General features: G+C 36.3%; 1 non-coding gene across 1 annotated transcript; it reads left to right on the top strand.

Annotated features, from left to right (window-relative positions):
• Nucleotides 1-8,019: 8,019 nt before the first annotated feature.
• Nucleotides 8,020-8,101, top strand: TRNAL-AAG (transfer RNA leucine (anticodon AAG)). The gene has a single exon. It is a non-coding gene; the product is annotated as a tRNA-Leu (tRNA).
• Nucleotides 8,102-10,046: the final 1,945 nt, after the last annotated feature.

Genomic DNA, 10,046 nt, shown 5'->3' with positions numbered 1-10,046 from the left:
GCACCGAATCACGGAGCCTTACGGAAAAAATCGCGCACTTTGATTTTGAATTCTGATTGATCTTCCGATTACTTGAAATTTTCATCAAAGATTGATCTTCAATTCTAACTGGCTTACAAAGAACGGCATTTAGGCTGAGTTACACGACCTAACTTTAGCCGTAACTTTAAGGGTAACCGGTGTTTTTTGTATGTGTTTGGCAGATTTTTGACGTTTGTCAAAGTTAAAGTAAGATGGTGCAGTCTAGCCTTAATCACGAGACATTAAACTATGTATTTGATAAGTTATATTATAATGAAAAGGTTGAATCTAATACAAATTCGAATGTTTATAAAACAAAAGAGCTCCTCTATGGCCCACCCCTAACACAGTAGTGCTGTCCCAACAGCCTAATCTTTGCGCAACCCACATGTCCACTTATCCGCTCACGCGCAGGATCACACTTGACACGTACGACAACAATCTGTCCCTCTCTTACACAACAAGACAACGAGAGACACGATGATGAAAGTAATAACGATGTTAAACTTGGACAAGAACGCTATTCACTTTCGCTAAAACTAGTGGAAAGGCTTTAGGAATATGGGAATAGGTAATGAAACGGTTTTTGAGCTATAAATAAAGTACAGGTTTTTTGTTAAGGTAGCTGAAATAATTTCTTCTGTCTGTGCTGTGATAGCCATAAACTGTGGCCAATCAAAAATCAAACGAAGCTGCAGCTAAAACTACTGTCCAATGGTACCTATTTTAATTTTGAAAAGGCTGCTGCGTGAGGTAGGGTAGGATCCCACGATCATTCTTTTACCGGGGTTAATACCTAGGGCACTATTTAAGNATAAATAGTTAAACCTCCTTGCTTGTTACTGACGTTTGTTGGAAAACCGATTTTTTCAGGCCATCGGATTTTAATTTCAAAAGTCATTGACCAATCCCAGTTCATATAATAACTTTTATGACGTTTTCTATTGGCCAAAAGATTTAACTTTCTAAAAATCCGCGTGCAACCATATCCTGCTTAAATATTGTGCACTTTATTCAGCACAGATTAAACAAGCTAAATGACAAATAGAATAGATTGAAATGACAGATTGCACTTGAATTACCCTACTGTATTGTCGGTCACTCCTAATTAGCGATAAGTTTATAATATATGTCGGCATTTTCTTTTGAAGATAAGATAAAGATCATATCGATATCGATAAACTAAGGAAATGACTTGATCACTTGACCATAAGATGTGTTTTAGATAAGCAATAAGCATTATGGTGATGAGCAAATGCACAGCTAATATGAAAACATTATCCAGTTCCAACTTGCCTTGGTTATTCTTGATATTATTCCTTTTTATACTCAACGTAGAAAAGGAAAATACTTCAGAGGAGACTGCGCAATACTGCGCATAGTATAAGTTTCTTTGGACAACTATCGAACTGATAGAATTACCTATGATAAAGAAAAACGAAGAGCATTTATGAAGGAGGACATGGCATTGATACTCGTACTTAATCTGGTATCTGACCAAACGAAACCCTCATGTCGTCATATATCAACGCAATAATATACAGTGTGAGTCACGTTAAAGTGTACATATGAAAATAGATAAAACTAGACCTGTTTTTATCGACAAAAAAGAGGTCAAAAAATTTTTGAGATTTTTTTTTAATTTTTTATAGAATTTTTTTTCTTCTAATTACTTAATGTAAAGAAAACATAATAACTTTTAAACTAAGCGGTATATCCTAATAAAATAAAAACAGTAATAATGCTAAATAACAGGCGATACTAAAAAAATACATAAAATACACAAAAAAGGCCAAAAGATAATAAAAAAATATACTTTTTGAAAAAAACCTGCTTAAAATTTCGTGTTTTTTTGGTTATTTGATAAATTTCTCCAAAAAATGCCCCTATAATTGGTGGTTTTTCTTACTTTGTATTATTCTCTATCGTATTACCTTCGTAAAACCAAAAATCGCATGTCTCTATCCCTATCACAACGTTTGCAATGATCGCTGTACTAANTATATTTCTCTTTTGGTGATAAAGATCTGTTCTTTACCATTGTAAAACGCTAGTTTAAGAAGTATAATATTGTATGTCATTGGCTCACCAGTGAACTTTGCGAAAGTCGTCCAAAATGACTAATAGTGGCGGAAAACATTGATGTTGTCAGAAAAATGGAAGAGAAACCTCGTCATGTGATATATCGTAGGATTGAGACAATCCTAGGCTTTAATTCCACTAGCAGTAATAAAATATTGTATGACCATATTATGGTTAATACGTTTTTTTCTCGCTGGATGTCCCAAAAATTTTCAAACGCTCAATAGGACGCTTGAGTCGTTTAGTCCTTGAAAATGTTTGATAAATACGTTTCAAAAGCTTTAAAAGCCGTTTTTAAAATTGTAATAGTTGACGAATTAAGGATCTATGCATAATGATCCTGAAAATAAACAGCTATCGACTATGGAGGTGTTTTAAGATGAACCATTTCCAACAAAAGTCCCATGCGCTCGGAACACTTTGAAACTTACGGTCGCCTATTTTTCCGAAATATCCGATTATATGACAGAAACGTTACTAGAGAAATTTAGAATGGTTACTTCTTAATAGTAAACAGCCACTTTTTTTCCAAAAGTCTTCAGTTTAATAAGGGAAACTGACCAGCATAGTCGAATCGCCATTCGTGACGAAAATGTGAGCTTTTACACGTCTCGTCAACAACTGACTATTTGAACACTCAAAATATGAAATAAACAGGTCCAACGCTACAAAATTCTTAATTGGAATCTAGGCACTTCTTTTGGTACCCATATATTAAAATTAAATGCGTGAACAGCGATTTATGTAGCCAGAAGCAACTGTCGGTGCGGTCAAAAACCATGCTTTGGAGGTGCCTCAAGCTGAGTGGAAAAAATGCTATGAAATGTGTTTCGGACACATTAAAAAGTACATAAATCATGAAAGACAATACCAATAAACGCAATCAATACCATTTTAATAATAAACTACTTTGTTTTCATAGTTAGGCTCACAACTTAAGTAGTGTCCCACGTACACGCACAAATATTTTACTCGTATATTTTTTCCGCTGAGCAAGGCAGGTATTTGACCACAATCGCACCTGAAGTTAAATGAGATTCACTCTAGGATGGTACATACCTGCCATGTAGGTTGCCTATTCGCTTTTGCCTTGAAAAGGCTCAGATTATAATGTTCGGGAAAGACAGGAGCAGGCAGCATTAAAATGCATGCATGCAAACAAAAAAACAACTTTTATTTAACTATTGCAAATTATCTTTCTGATATAAAGTATAATAATCTACATATGGGCCGTTATAACGTTATTACTTCTCTGTGAACAGATATACCTACTCGTAATTTAAGGGATAAGCATCGCCATAACTTTCGCGTAAAACTTTTATTGTAACGACATAGTTACGCAACTCGCGCGCACGACTACCGTACGTGCACATGTCTTAATGTGTATTTGTGATAAGTATTATACCTACTATCAATTTTAAATCTAGGGTTTTAAACGAGATCTTACTAAGTAGGAACTTTGTATAAATAATATTTAACTTTTACTTTTGTATGACCAAATTAGTCAAATTACCCAATTGTTTATATGACTAGTTGTTACTAGTGATACACGTGTGGTCTCTCATTTTCTGTCTCTAGGTTGAATTCCGAACATTTATAGCTTTTAGATGTATGGTTGTTCTGTGATCACAACTTTCAGTCTAAATAATATATTTAATAAGTACTCGCACGAAATATTTTCATTTAGCTGCTTTTTGATTTAGTGTTCAAAATTCAAAATAATTTAACAAAATGCTGCTATACTATTACTTCGGCTCATTAAACGCTTTGGTTACAAATCCTCCATAATATGGCACAATGTCACTCCTCTATTATAAATCAAAAATGACGGAAAACATACCACTTTTCCGTTAGCTACCGAGTTATTAATAGTAGTTTCCGTTTCTTATCGTGACCTGAAATTATTTGGAGTGTGTTGCTAAAACAAAAGCCCTCAGTCCACTTTTAGAAACAATGAACTGCTTTTTTCACTTAGCTAGCGTACAGACGAAAGCATTTTTATTGCAAATTCACCCTTATTACAACACCAAAAGAGATTTCAATGTTGATCGGGGCTATTCACACCGCTGCAACTCCTGTGTAGCCAGGATCTACAGCTTGACCGCCAATAAAAACCCAACCAGTGAAGGTCAAGTGTGTCCCGGGGGAAAGCTAAACTGTCATTGGACCTGCAACGAAATTAATCAGAAGAACATAGGAGTACTTCGATGTTAAGGTTCGACTTCCCTCCAGTGCAAAGCGGATGACAGGTGATAAAGCAATATGCACTGTCGTCTGCACAATAAGAGCTTTGCCCGTTTTCACCATCAATCCCTAATTTTTAAGTGACCCCCTATGAAAACAAACTTCCTCTTATGTGTTACTCTGTCACTTAAAAATTAAGTAGGGATTGATGGTGAAAACGGGCAAGCAAACAAATTCCATATTAGAAGGGCTATCTATAACTTAAATAACAAATACCACATATTCAATAAACCGCAGCCATTTTGTATCGCCACGCCTCATGTTTCAAATTAATTTATTTGTCCAGAACAACCAATCGGCTAAGCACCAATGCTTAGAATTCAACTGGTGTATTGCCCTGAATTTATACACGACAGGACATTTGTTTTGAGAAACAGGTAGAGCAAAATTGCCATAGATTTTGTCCAAAGTAAATTCAAATATCTAATTTCCTTAGTACCTAGTAAAATGTTACTTTTAATGTGATATAAATCTTCAGTCATACAACAAGTTAGTCAAGGCGATACGGTGCGATGCGACTACGAAGCGACGACGAAGCAACGCTGGAGTGACGCTGAAACGACTCATATTAAGCTCAAGAGCTCATATAAATAAAACGTAACTATCAATCTGATATACAGTCATAGCTGGGCATTAACTCGTTAATCCGTTAATCGTTAATTAACGAAGTTAACATTTCTATTAACGGATTAACTTTTAAGTTAACTTTAAAAAATGTTAACGGACTCGTTAACTTCCGTTAAATTATCCTAAGTCCGTTAATCGTTAATCCAGTACCTACTATTTACCAAAAGCGCGCTGAAAAACGCGTTCTGACAAGTACGTTCGGGCTTTCAGAACTTCCAGAACCCAAAACAACAGTTTTTGTAACCAGATCACTAACGACATTTAATTTTGTTAGTATGTGTGGGACAACTCTTGCAACTGAATTTAAGACCAGTTTTACTCAACCGATTGTGCTGAAATTTGGTATACTTATGTAAGTACGATGACAATGCAATGTTATGGTACCATTGAGCTGGTCTGATGATGGAGTCATGAGGTGGCCATAGGAATTCCTAAATGAAACGGCGGCATCGCATCGAATTTGAGTTCGTTGGATTTGTCTTTTCGAGCACTTTAGTACTAGATGATGTCCAGGGTCCTGATGATGGAGTCAGGAGGTGGTCATAGGAATTCCTAAACGAAACGGTGGAAACTTATCGAGTTTGGGTTTGCTGGATTTGTCTTTTCGAGCACTTTGGTGCTAAATTGTATTGTAATTGAACCAAGGCTCTGAGATTGAGATACTACTAAAAAGTGTAAAATAAAATTATAACTTTTTTAAAAACAAGCTTTTATTCTGAAATGCAGTTGTACTAAAACGAAAAAAATAATTGTACTTAAATGCAAGGTTCAAATAATTTCGAAAGCTTGTAGCGCAAACAAAAAAATTGGAGTGCGTGTCGTGTCACGCGAGGTGTAGGGTTCCGTAGTGGTCCGTCGTTGCCACAGTATATTTCAGAAGCAAGCAATTACTTCATCTACAGTCACTTTCATATTTTCTTCTAAGGAATTTTCACTAGTTAAGAAATTTTGTAGTACATGAGTTAAATGACTATTACTCTCAAACTAATTGATGTATCTTAACTGCTATAGTTTTCCTTGAAAGTTCATGAATAGCAGTATTATAACGAATATTTCCAGATTTTTCAAGCCAACAGTTTAGTTTTTAGAGGGGGGAGGGGACGCCCTACTCGAACAAAAATTGGCACTAAAAACTTTAATAATTTGCAAACAGATCCCTGAATGGAAAATCGTCTTAGGAACCCCTAAGCCATTTTAAAAGACCTATCCAACGATATCCCACACGATGGGGCCGAAGATAAAAATAAATTCTTCCCCACTTTGTACATGAAGGGGAGCTACCCTAAAAAATTTTTTTTTCAAAACTTTATTCTACCGTTTTGTCGGCGTGATTAATATACCTACATATCTCTACAAAATTACAGCTCCCTAGTGCCAATAGTTTCCAAGCAAAACTTCGGATGGACATAGAGACATATCGAAACTATAAGGGTTCCTTACGGAACCCTAAAAAAGAGAAATAAATTCCATGCGTGATACAAGCTTTCGAAATTATTTGAACCTTGCATACAATTATTTTTTTCGTTTTATTATCATGTGTTAACGGATTAACGATTAACGTTAACTTGCGTTAAATCTTGTGAAATGTAACGTTTTAACGTTTAACGAAGTTAATTTTTTTATTAACGGTTTAACGATTAACGAAGTTAACTATTTGATTAACGGTGCCCAGCTATGTATACAGTATAGTCCTATAAAACAAAACTCATTGGACATAACTTATGATGCGACTTGATTTCGAAGTGACGGGAGAGCAACGCTGGAACGACGCTGAATCTACGTTTCGTTATTCTTAAAATGCTCTTGCGTGTGTCATGTTGTCAGAATGATCTGTGTACCTACCATGAGTTTACGTTAGGTGTGCTCGCTAGCGAGTACGTCAAACATCTCTATGAAGATTTTGTTTCTTGAAAGTAGCCGCTAGGGGCGCTGCACAATATGTCATACAATTAAATGTCATTTTTTTACGCAGTCGCTAGCGAGCACACCTAACGTAAACTCATGGTAAGCACACTGTACCTCTAGTACGAAAAACTTTCGAGTTCGTTTCGTTTGCGTATTCAAAGTGTCATCGAAAAATTTTGTATGAAAAATTAAACAGCGCCCCCTATATTATAGCCGCCCTAGGGGGCGCTGTTTAATTTTTCATACAAAATTTTTCGATGACACTTTGAATACGCAAACGAAACGAACTCGAAAGTTTTTCGTACTAGAGGTACTGATACGAGCAATATGCACTGTAAAATGTAACTTTTTGCCACAAAACCCGACGGGTGACAAAATCGAATACGTCTCTTATAATGATATCTCTATCCGAATCTGCATAGTAAATTACACCCTTCTTCATTCATATAAATAGGCATCTCCCGCGGCTGGCCATTACAATAATTTATAATGAATATTAATAAATAAAGCGGGACCTAATAACATTATCTGTGTAAAGAATAATCGAAGGCGTAATGGGGTTCATTAAGTGAACACAGGCACCTCGGAACACGGTTTAATTTGATGGACACGAGTACGTACTAACCGGTAACACGTAACATGTATGACTAGCGCTACTAAATAGGGCTAGCTAACTAGACTCATAATGGACATTACGAAGAGTATGACCATGAGCTCATTAAGTACAAAAACACCTATGAGGTTGACGACATGATGACAAAAATATTGAATATCATAATCAATACTGGGTTATCACATCCGATTTTTGCCCCGTTGGACAACAATGAAGTGACATTTACAGGAGGGCGCTACTATCAACACTGGATTATTACAGACTTTTGAAAAATGAATACCTGTTAAGTACATTATCAATCTAGGTAGAAAGAAGATTTACTATTTTTTTTTAGGTATTATGATTATAGTACATACCTAGTACTTTAAAACCAATGACCTCAGTTTCAGACGAATTGCTCAAGATAAGTTGGAAAGTAGTGCAACAATGTGACCTTAGGATATAAATCAGTGTCAACAGTCAAGTACTTTTTTATGCAAAGCAAGTGCTTTTGAAAACTTCTACTCGTATTGGATCCATAGAGCATGGGTAGCGTGGCCGAGCGGTCTAAGGCGCTGGTTTAAGGCACCAGTCTCTTCGGAGGCGTGGGTTCGAATCCCACCGCTGCCAAAATTTTTTGTAAAGACATTTAGAAAAAAAAACTTTTATCTTTCTCTTAGAGAAAGTACTGAATATAGCTCTAGTATGTACTTAACTAGTGTCTCGTGAAGTTAATGAAGCTGTGGGCTAATTCAAATGCATTTGTCGAGAGTAGAAATCGTCTGTCAAATAATTTTCTAGTAATCAATTTTGAACTGATTGTCAAGGTAATACAGTTGAAAATTGAATATCAAAGCCAGACTACGCCTAATGTCAGATCAGCCGATGGTAGATGCCAAATTTCCAATATCGCGTACGAAGACGGAGAACTTTGTCAATATAGTGGTACATAAGGGTCATAATTAGTGGATGCCGACGATTTTCGCGCTGTCATCTCAACGACTGCCCACCCTTGTCGTTAGAGCAGTCGACTGGAGCATGGAATTAACATGGTGATTGATAAACTAGGTGCAAATAAGCATAGGTATAACCACAGAATGCTTTTTGCTTAAANCCAAATTTGAAGCGTCTTTTTTTTTTTTTTTTTTGTCTTCGGCACTTTTTCGATTTTGGTTAAAGTACCTAAGCGTCTAACTTAAGCAGTTTAGATTTTTCATACAAAAGTATTTTCCCGCTAATTCCCGTACCCGTGGGAATTCCTAAGTATACTATAACCTGCCTAAGAGTATGAAAAATAATTGTACCAAGTTTCGTTAAAATCCATCGAGTAGTTTTTGTTTTTTTTTATGAATTTTGATGGCCAGAACTGGCACATGACTGTGGCCAGAAATGGGGTAAAGCTGGCCAGAAATGGCACAAATTCCCATTTCTTTTTCTTTTCTACAGGATTATTTTTCCATTGAATCATTATGAAAAAAAATATATCCTTAGGCTAGATCTTAATATATTTAATAACTTTTTACAAGAAATAAGTCCGTGATAACAAAAACTGTAAAATGACATAGCCTCAAAGTCTAAAAATTTCTTAAAATGGCCAAAACCGGGTCACCTGCCCTACTATCATAGTACTTTTTGGTGAAGATGTATTCTTACAAACAGTGCAGCAGCAGCCACCAAGCTTCTTCTATTTCCATATTGTTTTCTAATGCAGAGATTCGTCAAACGCGCATGGCTACAATAAATTGATAAATCGTTATCGATACTTAATAATGCCTATATGGCCCTAACTGTTGCTAAACGCGTGGCAAAGGTTAATGGCGCATGACACGTATGATCGGCGCACTTATGAGCGCGCGCGCAACTCACCGCGCCAGGAGCTAAAGTAGCCAGGCGCTACTCACTCATGATTAGAGGCGCCGGCGCTACGGTGACCGATGATGACGAGCGTGTTTGCTTATATTGATGTACTTAATATGGTAATAGCCTGAGCTTAGACAAATTAAATCTTGATTAGTCGCTTGGTAGTATGATTATTTTATTGTTTTAGGAGTAAGTCCATAATCTTCTTATTTCACTTCGTGTCTGACATTCTGAATCCTCTACATCTGACATGTAATCCTAAAAAAGTATAATTTGGCCTCGGAGTCTAAAAATAATAAAGTCTAATGACATTAGAATCTAATATTCAATTTAGACGTTGCTTGCGATTTATATCCGGCTCGAAGGACCACTTATAAATGGGTCTTTACTCGATGCAAAATGTAATATTTTTTTCTCAGGTTTATCATGATTCTACGTATGGAATAAATTTTAGGAGATGATCTCTCAAACAAGCACAAAACAAACAACCAGTTCGTACAGGAATTAATTTCCACGTGTATGCAGATGAACTTGATCGCCGCAAATAAACCCCTGACACCGACACGGCCAATAATGTATGCGGTCCAATCACTCGGCCAATCGCTCAACTCCCGCGCATGCACGGTCTATCTCCTTATTGATCCATCGAGTGCATTGATCATGCGTTTTCAATCTTAATGAAAATCCGTGAGGCGGTCGCCAACATTTTTATTTG

The sequence above is a fragment of the Ostrinia furnacalis genome, unplaced genomic scaffold, assembly GCF_004193835.3.
Source record: "Ostrinia furnacalis isolate ACB-3 unplaced genomic scaffold, ASM419383v2 OfSCF7680, whole genome shotgun sequence".
Taxonomy (NCBI): domain Eukaryota; kingdom Metazoa; phylum Arthropoda; class Insecta; order Lepidoptera; family Crambidae; genus Ostrinia; species Ostrinia furnacalis.
The sequence above is the reverse complement of the archived record's forward strand: the minus strand, read 5'-3'. Positions and strand labels throughout refer to the sequence as shown.